Consider the following 21,098-nt stretch of genomic DNA (forward strand, 5'->3'; position numbering starts at 1 on the left):
TTTTTTTCTAAACCTGTGGTGTTTCAATGGAAAACCATGCCACATTTAAGGACGACGCAAAATATGTAATTACTCACACACAGTTCATCACCGCAAATGCTACATTCGTTTAAATACAGATATTACAGCTTTGTAGTATGAAGCGCTGAATGTATATTAAATATATACTAAATTAAATTGACAAGTGTTAAATTAACTGTCTGATTATACCACAGACATCTTGAAAATTAGATTTTTTTTTAGATAGGCTATTATTGGACTGTATATCATTAGTGAACACTTGAAATATAGAGCAAGCGACACAATGACCAATCTTGTCTACAAAGCCAGAGGCTGTTTTCAATGTGTATCTATTTAGCAAATTATAAATCAAAACGAAGCACTGCTGACGACTATGAAGATCCCGTTGAATCTGATTGGAGAAAATTAGGTTTGTCTCGCAATAATAACCCTAGAGACCCTTAAGTGAAGACATTCCTTCAATAAGAACATCTATCCAACATTGATTGGAAGTGGGTGTTGGCCAAAGGCAGAACATATCATTTAATGACCTTTGGCAGTAACATTGCCCCACGGTAACACGTTCAAGCAGCCGTCCTGGTTAATACTGGAGGTCTATTAAACCATTACAACTCTAGTGGGACATCTGTGAAAAAGAGCTTCACAGCTTATCGGATTTCTCCAGTAGAAATAAATGTTCTGATACTGCAAGCAGTCTGTTTGACAGTGGACTTCAAATATCCCATGTTGCCGTTTGTAGAGTAGGCCATTGTGTGCTGGCGTCGTGGTCCAAATTTGGCAATTTCGAAAAATGACCTGCAATTTAGTTATTTGGCATCACATATAGCAATCATGACCCCCTATTGCAAAAACCTGACAGGACCCTTCGAAAAAAAAGTCTCATTAGACTCAGTGGGAGTTATTTGACCGTATCCCACCACGCTAGTCAGTGCGAGTTAGTGAAGATGGGTTCAATTGACATTGGGTCATATATGTATAGTAAAACAAACTTGATTTGAAGCTTTCGTGACTGCAGGAATTACTGTGTCCCAGTGTCTGTGTTTTGTCTCTCTCTCAAATTTAGCAATCTTTGGAAGAACGTAATCAACCAGGTAAGGTGCTGACTGTTGAGTTAGCCGACTCTCTGTGTTGGATTGCATTGTATTTCTAAGTTCACTGTTTGTTTTCTACCTTATGACGATTGCTTGCGTTGCAATCGAAACGTCGTATTCTATTATTTAATTTATGTTCTTTCTACGTGAGTTTACCGAAAGAACCAAAGAGTATGGTAAAACAATGGATGATGCTGCAGCAGTTACATTTTTTACCCACCACAAAGCCCGAGGCCCAATGAAGGCCTGTCAAAGCACTATGCAGGCTAAAATTTGCTTAGCTTCTAAGATCTGACAGGATCATGGACCTGCTGGGTGATATTGTCATTGGCAATGTCTATGCTGAAATAGGTTACATACTGCTGGATGAACGCATCCCCACTCCATGTTTGTTATGAGGGTTGTTTGCCCATACTTCACGACACTGGTCAGTGATGAAGGGGGTGGGAAGGGGACCAGAACTGCTTCAAATATAATAATAAAAATAAAAACTCAGTTTTATAAAGTGCCTTTCAAATTGGTATGTTTCGCCAATGATGATAGCCTTATTGGGAATCAGACTCAGTCAGGTTGGTTCACAGAGCAGAATTGCAATTTACCGCACCACCACTAGTCCTTCCAAAGTGTAATTGCTCTATGCATGTTTTACTAAGCATTTAGATTACTGCAAGACGTTGGTAAAAAAAATTGTGCATTCAATACAGCTGATACCGTAATTATTGCGTTGACAGAATTACGTGTATAATTTCATTAAGTGCTGACTGTTTCATATGGGGAAAGGTCCCATTGCTATCAATTGGGGAGGGAAGACAAAAAGCTTCATCAGCTGTACGACCTCAGCCCTCGGAATTCCACGGAGACGCCACCGGCTCACAACTCTCATTAACATGTTAAAACATAGTACCAATCTATTTTAGCAAGTCAAAGTGATTCCCTGCTCAAATGAGCATTGAGACGGTGCTCTGAGCCATTCGTGCAAATTCCTCATTCCACTGACAAGGGTTGCAAATGTATTCCTATAACAACCACTCTTGACTTGCCCACAGAGTGAGCCCTATTATATCAACCCCAGAGGGATGAAGGACTGAGCAACACCCAACCAGGATTTTAACTCGCACGTTTTGATTGCGGGTCGTTCACTCTCGCGCTGAGCAATTTGGCGGGATATTTTTTTCAGGTTTTCCACAATTGAATGTAGAATGTTGCATATGGTGCTCATTAGCAAGAAAAACAAAAAAAAATAATTTCGAAGGATGTGTAAATGCTGTGGTAATGTTTTCTTAGTTGTGTGGTGCTATAAAGTGCTGTAATTTCCATTTCATGCTATTTGCCATTTCAGTTTTGGTTTAATGGAGTCCAAAGGTTTGCAGCTATGGTTCAATGTTCATTTCTTTAAGCAACTCACATTTTACGACGTGGCATAATTTTTTTAAATAGAACCTCGCACAAATTACGTTAATGAAGGCCACATTTAAAGGAGTAAGGCGGCAGGACTTGGATAATCCCATCGTACCAGAATCAATATTGCACATGTAACCTATATGTTTGTTTATCTCAGGGGGAAGGCAGAGAAGAGTTTGGCACGGAGCTAACTTTCCATCCGAACATCGTCATTGCTTCCTGATCAGCTTCTCCTAATTCCCTCCATCAATATGGAAACAGTTTCGCCGAAACGGTAGCAATACAGATTAAGCTGCCATTTTTCTAGAAATATTCAACCGTTGCATGCAAAAGATATATTTTTTTCTCCGTGGCATAGGTACTTATTTTTTTCTGTAAGCTCTCATCTTCCCTCACGACAAGAGCAGACTAGATGTTCTGCGTGCACATTGAAGAAAAGGCACACAATTGCGCAAAAGGCTATTTAAATATCTTTGGAAAGTCAGTTACCATATTGAAATGGCGACACGTGGCTTCTTTCCTACCACTGCATGACTAATATCACGCTTCAGTTGATAAAATAACTTCGAACCTACAAATTCCAAGTGGAAAACGATATTCAATGCTTGTGTGATGTATTTTATCGTTCATATAGGTTACCCTTGTCCCATCTGCAAATCGATATCTTGATAAAAAATCATAAAATGGCCAGAAGATGGCAACCTTCGCCAACACCGTTAAAGCATTGAGGCTAATCTGTATTCAATGTCTTTTAAAAAACGGCTTCGAGGAAAACATTCAGCTTCAAAAAGCACATGTGACACTAATATATTTTTATTATCGTCAACCACAGCATCTGCCACCTCACGGTAACCTTTAAATTTAAGGTGAAGTCGATGGATAATCCTAATCAACTTTATTAGCTTTTATAAAGCAAGTGTTTTTGTATTAGGACAGTACAAATCAATCACTCAGTCAATAACCTCGTTCGCCTTGTGAGAGTCTATTGAGAGAAAACATTTATTCCTTTTGTTTAGGTTTTTTTTTTTACGGAGACCGAGGTCAAATACAAGGTGCCGAATGTGCAGGAAGAAATATAAAGTGATAAAGAAATGTGTGCAAGAAGGCATGCAATTAAATACACGTGTAACGAATATGATCACTTAAAATTGAAACGGCAAAAAAATGTGAATGTTTTCTCTCATATTGTTATATATTTAAAACAGGACCCTGCGGGGTGGGCTGGTAGGAATAATACTTAGTACCGGTACAGGGATATCGACCAGGTATAGAGGAGTTAAAGAAAAAAATACTGTATTCTGGTGTAACTTTAATTAAAAGTGTTTGTTTTGACAAGTAACGCTGTGAGATTTAAAGACCCCCCAACACCACCCTCAACACCACCCTCCACCACCCCCCACCACCACCACCTTCTGCACTAGGCCTCGCGAAGCCTGCCGCACTAGGCCTCGCGAAGCCTGCCGTACTAGGCCTCGCGCCGTGCTTTTCGTGCACAAATAAGGCGATTAAATGTATCTCGTCTCTGTGTTAATAAATGTTTCTTGTCTGTGTTAAAAAAACGTGCTGCGTTTCAGTAAAGTAATTTTTTTTTTAATAAACGTGCTGCGTTTCATCTCTGTGTTAATAAGCCTGCCGCACTAGGCCTCGCGAAGCCTGCCGCACTAGGCCTCGCGCCGTGTTTTCGTGCACAAATAAGGCGATTAAATGTATCTCGTCTCTGTGTTAATAAATGTTTCTTGTCTCTGTGTTAAAAAAAACGTGCTGCGTTTCAGTAAAGTAATTTTTTTTACATAAACGTGCTGCGTTTCATCTCTGTGTTAATAAGCCTGCCGCACTAGGCCTCGCGAAGCCTGCCGCACTAGGCCTCGCGCCGTGCTTTTCGTGCACAAATGAGGCGATTAAATGTATCTCGTCTCTGTGTTAATAAATGTTTCTTGTCTCTGTGTTAAAAAAACGTGCTGCGTTTCAGTAAAGTATTTTTTTTAAATAAACGTGCTGCGTTTCAGTAAAGTAATTTTGAAGCGAAGTTTAAAGTTTTGCCGTGATGCGCCGGAAGCGACGGCCATCTTGTTTAATTCACAGATCGCAGGGGGAGCGGGTGGCCATCTTGTTGGACAGAGTCATGCCAAGTGTTTGCAGTAGGGGGCGATGTTGATACACGGACGGACGGACGGTCGGATGGACGGACGGACACATTAATCTATTGGTGGTCTGGTCCACTTCGTTCCTACCAGTACTAGGTGTACTACCCGGCTTCGCCCGAGACTTGGATCAACCACGCCCGGCCGCCTTTGTCTCCCCAGTGGCGATGTTCACACACCACAGCAGTTACTCGTTTAAGGCTGCGTCGACCTAGGGGAGGCCCAGGAACGGTTCAAATAATCGTCACCGGTGGTGGCCGTAAGCGGGAATCGAACTCGGGTTGCCGGGTTCGTAGCGCAGCGCGCGAACCACGACACGACAATGCGTTACGCTTCCACGTGCGTGGGTCACGTGACAGATTTGACGTCACAGCTCACTTGCCGTGCAAAAATATATGCATTATTGAGCTGCCCCCCCCCCAAAAAAAACACAAAAGTGTATTTTTATATTTTTTGCATGGTGTACAGTCTGGAAAGTACCCACATGGCAAATTTCCAATTTGTTGCATGTCGGGAAGTACGCTAAACATTTTGAACAGACACACATATTCACAACTTTGCCTTTAATATATATGCAGATGCAGATAAGTTCCGAGATACACGTGCAAAATACAATGTACGGTTTAGCATAACGGTGAAATGCAATGGTTGAATGAAAATATATATTTCAAGTATGTTTTATTAATTTAATGTACAATAAAAAAAAACTATATTTGTGCGATATCTTGTAAATTGCTTTGTTTGTCTGCATAATTTTCAAGACATTCGCATTTTTGATACCAATCAGTGTTTTGGTTTAGGACACATTTTAATGAAGAACGTAAAGTATTAGTTTACGTGAACATGCTGTTGCACGGAAATCGCATCGCGTTTTATACGTGATTTATTACTGCAATTACCTTTTGGAAATATGGTCATACAGTCAACTTGGCTAATTGTATTTGTAGGCATTGAGTAAGCCTGAGGTACACAGATTGATAAATGAAATTTTATTCATAACGATATGGGGGGGGGGGAGGGGCGTGTGGAAAGCCAGCATGATGATATAAATATTCAAGCATGACCCCCATGCTGCAATCTTACATTACATATGTAATGTAAGATTGGGGTGGATATGAAAATGATGTAATGGTAAAATAATGTAGACGAGAGATGAACCATTTGTGAGTGATTGAATAACCGTTATGGGTTTTTAATAAAGTAATCTATTTTGTGTGTTAGCTGATTAAGAAGTTTCTGCAATTGTCATTTTGAAAATTATGTATGAATACAATGACATTGAAATATATTACTATATACAATTTCGGTATTTAATGGTATTTACGACAAATTGTTGGCTTAAAAAAACTAAACGGATGATGTGTATTAAGAACTTTAAAATGTCTTTCTGATCCCATCCACTATTTTGTAACAAACATTTTCTCGAGCACATGAATACCTAAAATAAAGGACCAGAATGTTTATTTATCCTGTAGGAATTCGATGAGTTATGTAGCTCTTTTTCACATTCTTCGGGTCTTTCGGTAAAGTCACGTAGATAGGTTCAAATACATAACAAAAAATAATAAAATAAAACTACGACGTTTCGATCGCAACACAAGCGTTCGTCATCAGGAAGAAAAAATTAACCCGTAAAAACTAAGTTTTTCACTATAAATCCTTTATATGCGTGGCATCGGGGTGGTTAAAGTCCTCTCGTCCTCTGGCTTGAGATGGCTGCCACCTATGGGTCAGATGATTGCCTGCCACCATTAAGCAATTGGTAATTAAATATAAAAAAAAATTCACGAAAATAAATTGTCACGCACAACGAGTCTGTGTGCAAAATGTCAGCTCGATTGGATCACGGGAAGTGGGTTAAAAAACGACCGAAAGATTTGCACAGTCGTAAGCGTGCAAGCAAGCACGCAAGTGAACTTAATATAAAGGATTTAAAAAAGAGGGGGAAAGCTGGTGCAGGTCAGCAAGTTACATCAACAAACACTACAAAACACGATATTAGTGCATATCGGGTTTTTTCTATAAAAAATTAAGAGTTTTAGCATGTGTGTTGAAGATCAAATCAAGTCGAATTTTTGTATTGCTATGTACATCTGTGAAAACTACTGGACATCAGTGGAAAAGGAGCTTTATAGCTCATCAGATTCCTCCAGTATAAATACATATTGTGATTCTGATCTTTTTTTTCCCGCAGGTGTTTTTTGTAAAGCATTTTATGGCCGTGAGACGTCGTCGCTATATCAACATTAATTTCACATCGGCTCAACAGTTCCTCATCTCTCAGCATGGGGGCCCCATGTGTCCAAAGATAAAAATCCGTGGTCAGTGCAACACCACTCACAGTCCTTACACGGAATATGTAAGTGCGACATCTAAATAAACACTACTCTTGTTTTGCGCTTCATAATTCAGTGTCTACAATCAATGCCCAGCAGTTGCTATTATCAGTTTCAGTTATTAAGAGACCTGTAATGATGCACCGATTTGGCAATTAAAACTGAATCCTACATTCACAGGAGATGCACCGAACCGTGCATGAGTATCAATCATTCAAGAACATGTTAATTTGCTCTGTTAATGTTACATGTAGGCTAATGGCATGAACAACATTGTATAAACGAGACAAAATGAACAATAACACTACAAATGAGATGGTAGAAAAGTGACACAAATTATTTTTTGGAAAGTCATTCAATTCCATTGGGGCGTGGAAGTGCGGTGGGAGATTTTAATAATTATATGATTAATTATGCCTTGTCAGCTTAACCTGTGGTCCTGCTCTCCAAGAGATGGAGATATCAAATTTTGGTACGAAGGATGACTCCTTTTTGGATTAATTCCAAAGTCTGTGTGGTCTCTCTGCAGGACTGCCTTCTGAATTTGCACAGTAGCGTACTGTATCAACGTTCAGACAATATAGGGCTATTCATGCATTTACTTTCGAATTGGGATAATGATCTGCCTGTGTATAGCCAGGTCTACATGTGTCAATGCCTGAATACATTAATCCAAACTACTTTCCTTAAAGCCAATTACCGATGTGTTTTTTGGAAGGCTGATTGCATCGTGGTCACTGGAGGTTAATTTAGGTGTATGCAAGATCAGCCACTTGAGTTCATACTGCAGAAAGCAATTTTCAACATTGCATTTGCAGCCGGTCTAAGTACATAGAGTAACAATAATATATTTAAGAAATCCTTACTTTCGGCATGGTACCCCATAATTATTCAATGCTATTCCAGACGTTGATAGTGAATAATACATTTGTGTCTGAATTTCCCACCTAATTGTTAATTGCTGTTCTAATTTGCAATCCTGAGAGTCGAGTTAAGGCTAGACGAAAATGTTTCTATTTATAACTATTTTTATTCGCCACCCACTGTGTTGGTGATGGTTCAGGCATTATGTTACATTTTTGATTTGTCAAGAACGTAGCAGAGATATCTAGAAGGACAATGAATCAAGTCTAACAAGTTTAGAATGCGTAATATGTTTCACCTCTGGGAAACCTGTTAATGTGCACAAATACAAACCAGCATTAGTGTTAAAATGCCAATTGTAACTTCTAAGACATTAGACATGGTACTTCTGCAATACAATATTTATGTTTTAATAGAAAAGTTATATTGCACTATTTATGGATTTGCACTAAAATTTACATCATTGGGTACTATTTACAGCAGGCTCCAATTGTCCACGTTCCAGTAATCTTCAAATTCCTGTAATTCGCGTGTTATTGGCAGGTCGTTACTCCTTCTGTATTTTGTGGCACACCGTGGCAGATTCAAACCACTTTTATAAACGCCAAACCACGATCCGTGAGAGCAACGAATGGGGGCATGGTTTTATTTATTTTTTATTTCACGATTTGCTTTCATTTTGCATCAGCACAGATTCGCTGAGCTGTGTTCATATGAATTGTTAAGTGGAAAATAATTCTGCATGTTTTTAGACTCGGTTATCGTTTGGGTCTTAGAATAATGTAGAATCTCGTAAACTATGAATTTATTGCGGATTCATTTATCTGCGAGTCACGTACCCGCGATTCACCTGCAATTTGCAAATTTGTCACGGATTCATACAATTGCAACTGTTTCCTCCCATGATCTCAGTTGGCACGAATTTTCTTTTATGGATCATGGAACTATCGTCTGCGGTGCACCGCAGATAACAGGATCTGCAATACGTCCCCCCATATCAACGCATTTATTGCAATTGGCACAGTGCACTGCATTGCTGCACCTCTGATCAACACGGTTGGCTATGTACGGTGTGAAAGATGTTCAACATACGTATATACATAATATCCTTATATCTTGTTAATCCACACCATTTGTAGCTTGCTCGTAACCATATTTTGATTGCAGTTAAATAGAGTACACGGCCCAGTTATTGCCAATTTTGGCGTGTTCCTGGGATTAATGCAAAATGTCGGAGAGTTGTAGAAATCTCTGAGTATGGCGGGTGGTTATGTAGATGGTCGGCTGCACAGCAAAGAGACACAGTAGAAACATTGCCACGGGGCATGATTATTTCTATTGTGCTAAAGCAAATACGAGACGGGCAGGACTTGTGCTAACATGGGCCTCTAAACAAATCACACGCTTGGCCATTGCAAGCACATTTACCAATTTTGTTGCCTTAAATCTGCTCACTGTTAAATTTGCAGTTTTGGCAAGTTTCAATGGTACAGTAGATAATTTATGAAAAGTACGTACAATACACCGTATAATCGTGAGAGCTTCCAGCGGATTGGACAGACTTTCATCCAGCAGTGGATTAACCATGGCTCATGGTGAAATACAGCATTGTAAGATTATATTCCCCATGTACATTCATACAAGACCAGGAATATTTACAACTGCTTACCATACACACGAAAGTGTTTACAAGTTATACAGGGTGTTTTAAAATGAAGGACCCAATTTCAAAGCAGCATATTTCACGATGGCAACATGTTACAATTACACAAAAAGTTACAAAGGGTTTAATGTGTTAGCAAGTTTTACAAACCATTTTATAAATGTTCTATGTGCCCTCCACCTGCTGTACGGACAACATCGAGATGATAGTTGAATTCATCCCAAACGCCTCTCTTCTCACGTTTTCCTCTGAGGTGTGTGGTCACCCTGTGTTCTTCCCCTTACATAACAGCCTGTTTCCTCAAATTGTCGGTACCAACGACGAATGCTCTTTGACATTGGCGGATCAATGCCAAAACGCCGTTGAAACGCACGCTGCACCGCAATTACGGATTCAGTCTTGCTGAACTGCAGAACGCAAAACGCCCCTTGTGTTGTGGGGTCACCATCTTGCGAATGACTGAGGCTAGGGGCTGTTTGTGCGCTGGGAGAGGCATCTAGCGGTAATCAGTTGAAACTCTATGCCCCGCCCTCTCTATGCCCCGCCCTTTCAAGTGGTAAGAGTTTCATTCATGGGCGGTTCGTGGTTGCAGAGATATAGCGATTTCAAATCGGGTCCTTTTTTATAAACACCCTGTACAGTATTTCGATTTAAAGCTTTCGTGACTGCAGAGATTCATCTTCTTGGTTCTTTCGGTAAAGTCACGTAGAAGGGAAATAATAAAATAATAAAATAAAACATAATAAAATCATTCTCACGACGTTTAGACCACAACGCAAGCAGCCGTCCTCAGGTGAAGAACAGGTCTGTCGGGAAGACGCTGTCTTCTACGTGACTTTACCGAAAGAACCAAGAAGATGAAACCCTGTACAGTAGTTCATCTATATATCAAAGGGAAATTTGTGAATATGTGTGTCTGTTCGAAATGTTTAGCATACTTCCCAACATGCAACAAACTTGAAATTTGGCATGTGGGTAGCTTCCAGACTGTACACAAGGCAAAAAGTATAAAAATAGACTTTTGTATTTGGGGGGGGGGGGGGGCGCAATAATGGATATATTTTGCACGGCAAGTGAGTGGTGACGTCACATCTGTGATGTCACCCGCATCCGGCAGCGTCACACAGTGTGCCTGCTGACGTCACGCACCCCCCCCCCCCAACACTCCGCGTTGGCCGTGTATTAACCCAAGACAATAATCCAAGTCCCGGGCGAAGCCGGGTCGTAAAGCTAGTCACAAATAACCAAAAGGCTGTAAAAACCATTATCATCCATAGTCAATCCACTACTGGATGAAACTCCCAAAGTCACTGCCATGCCAACTATCATGATCCTGTGATGTATCAATCCCATTTGCACCTGCATGTCTGCTCATCGCAAATACAACATCTTTCTAAAAGGCTATCTTGTGCTGGTATGAGTTTGACTTGGGTGCTGAAAATTAAACATAATCTTACAAAACAAGAAGAACAATCCATCAAGAAATATTAAATCAGAAATTCCCAAACCAAAAGGCCCACGACTGTATATTAATTATCTACCATTAATTGAATGTTACCTTTTTTGTACATTACGCTTAAAGAATTTTGACGTAATAATTCATGTTTAATTAAAAGCAAATCCCAAGGCGAATATATTAATTGGCAACAAAATTATCAAGTTACATATTTATTTAAGTTCATTCGTGAGGCATACATAGCAAAGCTGTTTGAAAATTGATTTTGAAATAACAGTATTAATTATACATCCACGTGGGTGCCAAATGCAACATTATCATACTCTGTTTTATTGAGGGAAAGTGCTTTAGTTTAATTTGTTGGACTCAGCATCCCCCGATTAGCTCTTGTTCAAGAAGTAAGATGCCACAGAGGGTATGTTCGAGAAATGTGTCCATTTGTTTAACAAGTTGATTCACTGCCTGGTTATCATTTGATCTCAGTATATGTTTAGCATTTTTAAATATGTGCAGGGTGAATACAACAGAGGATAATTAATAGTTTTACATGTTGTTATTTCCCTCCCCCCCCCCCTGATCCCTCCTCCTCTGCCCTCCGCCCTTCCATATTTTCGTGCAAAAATTTGGCAATTTGTATTATGATGCTATTTTACTTTTTGACTGGTTTTATTATCACATTTTTAAGTATGACATTTTAAATTGTAGCAAAACATACTGCAGAAATCTAAAATATATGGCCATGAGGCAGTTAGTACAACATTGACTGTAATTGCTTGCTCTTATTACTTGGCAGAGCCAATTTTTACAGCAAACGTCTCATTCACCACTATATACACACATCAATTTGTATGCATACATGCTTACATTTAATTGTAACGGAGCACCATTTTCATGAAGTTGTTTTGTAATGTAACCGATTTTTCTCTCCCCAACTTTTTGTCATATATGGAATAATTGTGTTCGGTCTTTCTTTTAATAAAGGCATTGCAAAGTGCTTTTCGACGCACACAAACAATGGCATTGCTCAGCTCCTATTTAGAATCCTGAAGTAATGGTGAAAATTCCACACTCATACTGCAGGGGAGAGTCAATCCAACCCCTGTTGACTTTCAACAAAGTGCCGCTTGCAAACATAGAATGAATGGCCGAGTTAACCCCAACCAAAGGAAGTGACCTCACAACCCGATGATTGCTAGCCATTTCAAACGAATATTCATTTATTTAAATTTACAACCTTTTGTCAATGCATTTCTAGACGAAGGCACCATCATGTTGTGTTGGTCATTGCAGTTGTTATACCATATTTCACCATGCTGGTCAGTTCGGGTTGGTGAAAGTTTTGAGGGGGGAGTGTGGGTGGGAATGCAAGACCAGATTTGAAGCTTTCGTGACTGCAAGGATTCATATTCTTAAGTTTTTTCGGTAAAGTCACGTAGGTAAAAAATTAAAATGAATAAAAGTAAAATTAAAATTAAAATCACGACGTTTCGGAGGCAACATAAGCTTCCGTCTTCAGGTGGAACCGTCACAGCCCGACAGCTGTATCAAGTAAATGAGAGATTACAAGAGATACCATAATAATATATACGGAGTGGTATCTCTTGTAATCTCTCATTTACTTGATACAGCTGTCGGGCTGTGACGGTTCCACCTGAAGACGGAAGCTTGTGTTGCCTCTGAAACGTCGTGATTTTTATTTTTATTTTACTTTTATTTTAATTTTTTACCTACGTGACTTTACCGAAAAAACCTAAGAATATGAAAATGCAAGACCAGTTCAGATGCCACTCGTTACTGACGTTATCTATAGCCACGAATCGAACTCAGGGAACTCGGTCCAGAGCGGAGTGCACTAACTACTGCGCCACCGCTTAATGAATCAAATAATATTGTTAAGTAACAACCACAAATATGACAATGTCCATGCTAATTCTCCATATGAATAATTTATGGAAATGTGGATCTTCATCAGATGTAGTTCATAATGCTGTATTTTGTTTTAGAGCAAGAGGGTTTAAGACCTTCTTTAGATTGAGGCCCTCACTGGTGAGGAGGTCTTCTTTGAATTTCTATTCACGAGCCCCTTTGGCATTTTATAACCTACCGCAGACTTCTCGTGCAGTAAGCAACAATTGTATATTCATGAATGCTCTGTGTAACACAGCAAATGATAAACATACCCGATGCTTGAAGCCCCAGGGCATTCTATGAACCCCTTGTGGGACCTCTTAACCTTTAGGATTCTCATGGTTTTGGAGTGCAGTGCCTGTTTGTAATAGGTAGGCTCGCTGCCTCTGAATGCTGCTGCTCATTCGATGAGTGGGTTGAAACAATAACATAAAAAGAAGCACAACTGATACGGGTGAACGTAAAAATTGTTGTTTATACCGTTCATCGTTACGTCAGAAGAGGACAAATGTTGCTCCGGGCAGTTTCGGAAGACCACCTACACAGTGAATAATATTTAGAGTTAAGGACAACCTCAGTTAATAGCATCTGCCCTTGCACTGATCTGAACACTTTGCCAACAGCTTTCTTATTGTAGCTGCTTTTCAAGCAACAAAAATCAAAGGCAATTTGTCAGATGGAAACACCCTGAAGAATCTCATAAAACAAATACAAAACAAACAAAACACTCCTTATAAACCCACCTCACCTAAAAGTGCAAATTTGTAATACATAAGGAGAGCGATTGCTTAGTTTAGCCACAATGCAATCGCTACAGCGGTCCATTGGCTTTGATACAATGTGAATGTGCCACCATATGGATCCATCTGAGCGTATTCATGACCACCATCCGTACAAGTGGCGTGCATTGCAAGGACGTGAGCAAATAAAAGCAAGCTATCTGGTCAAGATACACCGAGATGTATTTCATGTATCTACCATTGTTGACGTGGTCCAAACAAACAAGGTTATCGTGTCCACATGTCCTGGCTTTGACTTAAGCTCCCGTGTCTGGCCTTCGTGCCCCCAAGTCGCGCCGGTTGGGAAATGGTTATTTTGCTCAACTCATGTTGCGAGAGAATGACAGGGCAGACGTCTCTGTCAAAGAGCACCATTCTATCCCCTGGGTAATGGATGTTACTACACTACATAGAGCATCCTAGAGAGTGATTTCAACAAATATTAAGGGGGCACTTTTTCAATCCAAACAAATAAATGATGTCATGGGAAAGCAGGGGGTTGGCTCATACTATCTTGATTACCTTGCATTAATTTTACAACTGCTACATAAAGTATCTGTGGGGAGGGCCTGTTTTTCATGTTCTTGCACCGATTGAGTTACAGCATTTAATTTTATTTTCTCTGCACAAAAACCTATTTGACCATTTTGCTGTCCATATCCAGGATTGGCAATGCACAAAAGCATCATTCAGTATGTGCTCCACGGTTCACCGTGGATATTCCCATGGCACTGTCCAATGGAGGGCTGGTCTGATGTCTTTAAAAGTCATGCAGAAGATAGCACATCCCACTGGGAGGCATATGTTGTGGTAAAATGGGCAATCCCAAGTTGTACCTATAAGGTTATAGTTGGGTGGCCTGATTGGAATAAGACGAAAAGCAGCCTGGATGTCAGTCTTTGCCATGAGCTCGTCCTGCTACCCCGATTACCAAATTCATTGTATCATCAATCAATTGCTATTTCACAGAACACGGCTCATCGGGGATCCCATCATTGATAGATGTCCCATTAGAAAATGACAGCTGGTGAATTAGCCCGAGTCTTCTCGAGCTCATGTAGGCCAGTCCTTAGGGAGATGTCTGCGGTTCACGAAAGGGTGTCCTGGGTACACTGATGGTTTTCCACCTGTCATTATCTTTTTATCCCATTTTATTAACAAAAAAAAAATCACAGCCATATTTTATTCATGCCGGACAGATTGGTGGTGCGTTGACCCATACACTACTCATATGAATACAACTAAGTGGTAAAGGTGCTGTTCAAAGCAGGGTGTTTATAAAGGCACTCATAAAAACTATTTGTAAAAAAAAGTTAATGGCGCAGACACATTTTTATCTTCCAGTGACAGTGCTTGAATTAGCTCTGTCTTTTTTCAATACTCGTGTGATTATGCATAGTCTCGCGTGCCCCAACGCAATTAAAGCTGACAAGCATGGTTTTGAAATTGCAGTTCTGTATGTGCATAAGATTTGATTGCCGTACATGCAGTGCTGTAACTAACCTTAACTCCATTTCTGTTACTGGTTTATTTTATTGCAGAGTTTTGAACTATTTTACGTAACTCTTCTCGCTGGCATATCACAACGTTGACAAGTTACGGATGATTGTTATTGAAGCATATTATTTAACAATGAAACCTTGAATGGTAATGAAGTATAAAACAATTAATATCACATTCTTATAATAACAATGACTGTTAAATTATGAAATGACCTTTGGTTATCCACCACTCAATCAAATCCTCTCCATGCTGTGCCACTCGTGAGTTTTTGAGCGTATTTCACCACACTGGTCAGTGGCTTGTAATTGAACTGAGTTTGTCAGGTGAATTGCATAGTGTGCTAGCCACTGTGCCCCCCCCCACCCCTACATTACAGGAAGGAATTCACGTAAAGCCTAAATGCAACAGTACCCGATGGTCAATAAAGAATGTCCTTTGGAATAGTGTATGAAGGAGAACTCAATCGACGTAGCTAAAATCCCCTCGGTGTATTCCTTATTTTGTGACGCTCAAAATGTTTCTGCACAAGGCGCTGTACAGGGAAGACGTTCACTGGCCTAGTATGGAAAAAAAAACATGTGATAATGCGAAGGTGTGTTGGACCCAATAAGGATGTGCTTGCCCATATAAGAATTTATGGGGCATGAATCAAGACTGGTAATTATGATTTGGTGCACAGAAGCGATTCCAATCGAAACCGAGGGCAAACCCGTGCTCAGACACGCTTCTTACCCCAGACCTAACCCGATCAGTGACCCTAACCATAAAGGGGTATGTGGGTTCAAGTACGGGTTCGAGCGTGGGCTTCTTTGTAATCAATGCGACGATACGTGTGTGGCAATTACAGAATCAACGCTTTACATTGGTGTTTACTTTCTCACCCTTATTTGGCTAAATTTACCTCACAGCGCACCACTTAAATGGGGGGCTGCGGTGGCGAGATGTTAGCTACCTCACTTGGTATGGAGGAAGTCGTGGGCTCCACCCTGACCCTGACACCTGCATATTTGTAGTTTGAATGCTTTCGCTGTGGTCGCGTGGATTTATCTCCAGGTCCTCCGGGTTTTCCCTCCACATCTATAATCAACATGCGATCCGAGTATTTGGCTATTAAACATTTCCACGTGATAAGCCACTTCGTTGAGCACAGGTCGCTTCTGAAAAAGAGCTACATAGCTCAGTGGGCCTTACCTGGTAAAATAACAAAAATGTTTACTTTTGACAGAAAGTAAACCTTTCACTCTCATGTGGCGACAGGTAATGTGTCTACTCTGGTCTACTGGAATATCAGTGAGAAATTAAACCCTGACTGTGACCACGAGCTTAGATACACCACCACATTTGACATTTGATATAAGCAATTACAGTATTTTGTGCAAGCACAATTTTTCTGGGTTTCATAAATAAAAACTCCTTTGAAATATAGTCACTGGGTATGTTTGCATGTGAGAATTTGATGGCATTCATTTGTGGAAATAAACATATCCACTTTCTGTACAGAATCTTCAGATGCTGCTCTATTTCAACTCTTTGTGCCTATGTGTGTATGTCTCTCTGTTGTCTCTGTGTGTGTCTCTCTCTGCCTGTGTCTATCTATGTGTCTCCGTGTCTGTGTTTTGTCTCTCTTTCAAATGTAGCAATCTTTGGAAGAACGTAATCAACCAGATAGGGTGTTGACTGTTATGTTAGCCGACTCTGTGTTGTATTGCATTATATTTCTAAGTTTACTAGATTTCTTTTCTCTTTCATTTGTATCTGATGACGATTGCTTGTGTTGCAATCAAAACGTCGTATGCAATTATTTAATTTATTATTTTCTCTTTCTACGTGCCTTTAACGAAAGAACTAAAGAGTAATTCCTGCAGTCACGAAAGCACCAAATCAAATTCTTAGGTGTTTTCGGTAAAGTCACGAAGGTAAAACATTAAAACCGTCACAGCAGCAAATCTGGCTGTGACAGTTCCACCTGATGACGGAGACTTGTGTTGCCTCCGAAACGTCGTGATTTTTATTTTATTTTACTTTTATTAATTTTAATGTTTTACCTACGTGACTTTACCGAAAACACCTAAGAATATGAATCCTTGCAGTCACGAAAGCTTCAAATCTAGCACCAAATCAAGTTTATTGTGTTGTTTATCAAAGCCACGCTGACCAGAAAAGCCTCGTATCACATACCAGATACCACATCCCAAGAGTATTTAATACTAATTTGTGTTCATGGATCTCAGAGGAAATCAATAATGATAATCTTGACTTTCTACATAAGATAGAGGCTCAGTGCTACTTTGGCTGAGTCGACAGGAGAAAGTAACCTCGCGTTCACAGGACTAGGCAAGCGAATGGGCCAAAATGTGGCCTTGTATGTGTAGTGGAGTAACGCGCGGGGGTTTCCAAGCGGTGTGCACGCATTTACGGACAGAGAGAGAGCAACGGAAAGGAGACGGCTAATTAAGATGCAAATGCAGGCGTGGAACGGGCGCCAGGTTGACGGGAGATTGAGGCGATAGCGGCAGAAGCCACGGCCTTGAGGCGACGCGAGGTCGACAACTTAATTAATGAGGAGTTAATAAGGAGGGGGGTATATAAGGGAGCGTGAGAGAGAGGGAGTTGAGATGGTCGGAGTGAAGACAAGAGGAAAGACGAGAGAAGGCCTAGGCCCCGCTCTCCACACCTCGCCCTCTCCAGCGGTGATGGCTTCACCCCCACTGGAGGCAAAGGTGAGGTTGGAGAGGCGAGGGGAGACAAGCTAGCAGTAGAGAATCTAGCGGAATCCTAAGTGTGAGCATGCAAAGCTAGCAGTAGAGAAGCTAGCAGAGTATATAGCGGAAGGCTAGCAGTGGAGAAGCTAGTAGAGTGTATAGTGGAACGCTATGGGCTCGCATGATATTGTTTTTTTCTGAGACCAAGGTACTCTGCAAACCTTCGGGCAACTATCAAAGGTTTGTTCATGAAGCCATCCAGATATATGAACATAACTTCAACCGAGAAGATGGATACAAATTGAACAATCATTGGAAGGACGTTATTAACCAGGAAATGCATTAACTGGTTGTGGTTGTTTCCATCGTACCTGCCGGTTTACTAGGACATTTATATTCCCCCCCCCCGTGTCCCACACTCAGCTTCCCACTTCGAGCCCCACCCACTTCCCCCCCCCCAGCCTCACGTCCTCTTCCCCAAGCGCTCACGTAGCCCCCTACCCCCCCTCTCTCTCGCTCCTCCCCTATAGTCAGTGGATACTACTATAGAGTCAGCAGATACTATACAGTTAGTCGCTACTACTATATAGTCGGTAGATACTACTGTAGGACCAGTAAATACTACGATGGTCAGTAGTTACTACAGTCAGTATACTACTGGCTCAGTAGATACGACGGTACAGTCAGTAGATACTACTACAGAGTCAATAGATACTACTTACTCTGTTGTATGTAAGGTGTGTAGGTATATATACCTACGAGGGGTAAAGATATTTTTTGAGTGGGGGGGGGGGGGTCCACAATTTTCGGAAACCTTTTACATCAACTATTTATCCCACACTTTCTACAACTTTTTGGACTTGTGCAAGCCTCATATATTTGTTGGTATAGAAATGTACAAACGGCCCACCGGGCTTCGACAATACCTTAGTATCTGTGTATATATATGTAAGGTTTTTAAGAAATATATTTTTCACTCGGGCAACACCGGATACTTCCGCTAGTTACCTATATAACCTCTTGCCACGGCAGCTCTCTCGCCTACTTCAGCATTTTCTTGCTGTGGTTGTTCCACCAGATGAAGATTGCTTGTGTTGCGATCGAAAGGTCGTGACTTATTTTATTTCTACCTATGTGACTTTACCGAAAGAACCAAAGAGTATGTATAGCGGAAGGCTAGCAGTGGAGAGGCAAGAAGCAGGCGAGCAGCGCAAGTTGGAAAATCATAACGGAGTTACGGGGTGTCGAACGCGAGGAGTTCTGTTCAATAATAAGTAATATTAAAAAAAACTTTTTTATAACACGCCTTAATGAAATGTATCGTACGAGTAATGGCAGAACTCCACGACTCCAGGAAGTGGGCCCGAAGCTTGACACAACGATAAGGGACCGTGGTGATTTACAGTCCAGGTCAGTTTAGTGTGGACAATTAGACCCAAGCCGAAACATAAAATATAAAAAATAATGTTTAAAAATATATTTTTTTATGATAGAATATAGTATTGTCTTCAGTATGACATAAGTATATCAAGTTTGCAGTCGATACCACATTGGAAAGTGGGTAATAATTGAGTTACAAGATTTGAGGATATGACAACAGACACAGCAATTTAAATAAAAGCGTGTAAAATAATGTTTAAAAAAATGTTTTTTATTTTTTATTATAGAATATAGTATTGTCACCAGTATGACATAAGTATGCCAATGTTTCAGTCGATAGCACATTGGAAAGTGGGTAATAATTGAGTTACAAGATTTGAGGATACGACAACAACAACAGACAGACAGAGTTAAATAAAAGCGTTTAACAAGTGACAGGAGAAAAAGAAGAAGTTGTCCACGTGAAATAAAAACACTACATTTGTGTACTGATGCTAATCTCCACATCATTATAATCAGACATGGTCAATCCACTGCCAAATTAAGGGATACCAAACCTGCCACCACCTATCACATTCCTGCAATATAACGACCCACCCAGCACTGGCACATTAAGTGATTTTGTCGCTCCATCTCCTCACTGAATGTCCCTTCGGATGCATTCCATTCACTGACGAGGTACTGGGCTTACATTTTCTGTGGGCAGCAGGAACATTGCGAGTGTCTTACTCGCAATGTTTATGTGCGCAGCTTTCTCCTGTCAACTGAGTTGACTGCAGAGAGGGTGGGGAGTTGTATGGCAGCTGTAGAATATAAAGTGTCTTAAAAGGGAATTTTTCGGGTTGCCTCGGGGAACAAAGATGCATCTGCCAAGGGTCGGAAGGCTCTGTGTGCCATATCCACTACATTACCTATGGCAGAATGTGCGGCCCTGCTCTAAGGTGGTCTCACTGGCACTTTGCCCAATACTGAGATTCCCTTACACTTTGACAAGTACCCTTGGGATTGAGACACATAGCTAAAGAGGTACCATGCTGGCCAGTGCAGGTTGGTGAAGGGGGGTGAGACAGAGGCTGCCCAGGAAAGGTTCAAATATCACTCGCCACTGATTGATGATAACTATGGCCGGGAATTAAACACAGTCCTTTTTGGGCGTATAGTAACGCATTGCACTGTCCACCGCACCACCACACCACCGCTCCAGTCTTTAATACGATATGCGGTTCCAGAATGTTTGCTTTAGCATTCTGCAGTTCTGAGGATGAATGCAGTCAGTTGGGGTCAGGGCTTGGTGCATGAGCAGAGTATTGCATTCACTCAAAAGGTTACTCTGCTTAAGGGAACGTTCTTAACATTAAGGGTCAGTACATCAGGCACTGGAGGTTATGAGAGGGGAACTGCCTGTTAGGAGCACACTTCTTAGGCAGCATGTATTGTTCCATAATTGGAAGTGGCCATTCACGAGGACATCTTGTGCGGGAGGAAAGCTGTGTCTGACCCAGCAATGGAGACATGAATGGTGTTGCTGCACTGCAGCGACCTTCTTTACATTTAACCTTTTGCCTTTATCTTGCTCAATAAATGATAATAAAATAGATGTCTCTGCTGTGGCCCACCTTATCACATGCTTGGCTGTATGAAAGGAGAGTAAATGACACTGGAAGGGGAGCAGAGAGAAAGGAGGATCGCGTCCGAAGGTTTTTGTTGTTGTTTGCTGTACGGTGGAGTTATTGTGATCACCAATCCAATCAAAAGTTCCTTCTGCAGTCAAAACAAATGCTATTCTGCCACAGTAGCTACATGCAATGGAGAAACAGATGTGGAAGTGACAATGAAATGATTACTGCGGTTGA

At 40.8% G+C, this 21,098-nt stretch overlaps 1 long non-coding RNA gene across 2 annotated transcripts in view; it reads left to right on the plus strand.

Moving 5' to 3' along the window:
- Nucleotides 1-21,098, plus strand: part of LOC133347858 (uncharacterized) — a 50,299-nt gene that overhangs the window by 8,709 nt on the left and 20,492 nt on the right. For both annotated transcript variants that reach the window (XR_009755752.1, XR_009755753.1), the window contains exon 2: nucleotides 6,849-6,975. This is a non-coding gene — a long non-coding RNA (uncharacterized LOC133347858). The remainder of the gene's footprint in view (nucleotides 1-6,848; nucleotides 6,976-21,098) is intronic.

This window comes from Lethenteron reissneri, chromosome 26, assembly GCF_015708825.2.
Source record: "Lethenteron reissneri isolate LAM-NWPU_2019-01 chromosome 26, ASM1570882v1, whole genome shotgun sequence".
NCBI classification, from domain to species: domain Eukaryota; kingdom Metazoa; phylum Chordata; class Hyperoartia; order Petromyzontiformes; family Petromyzontidae; genus Lethenteron; species Lethenteron reissneri.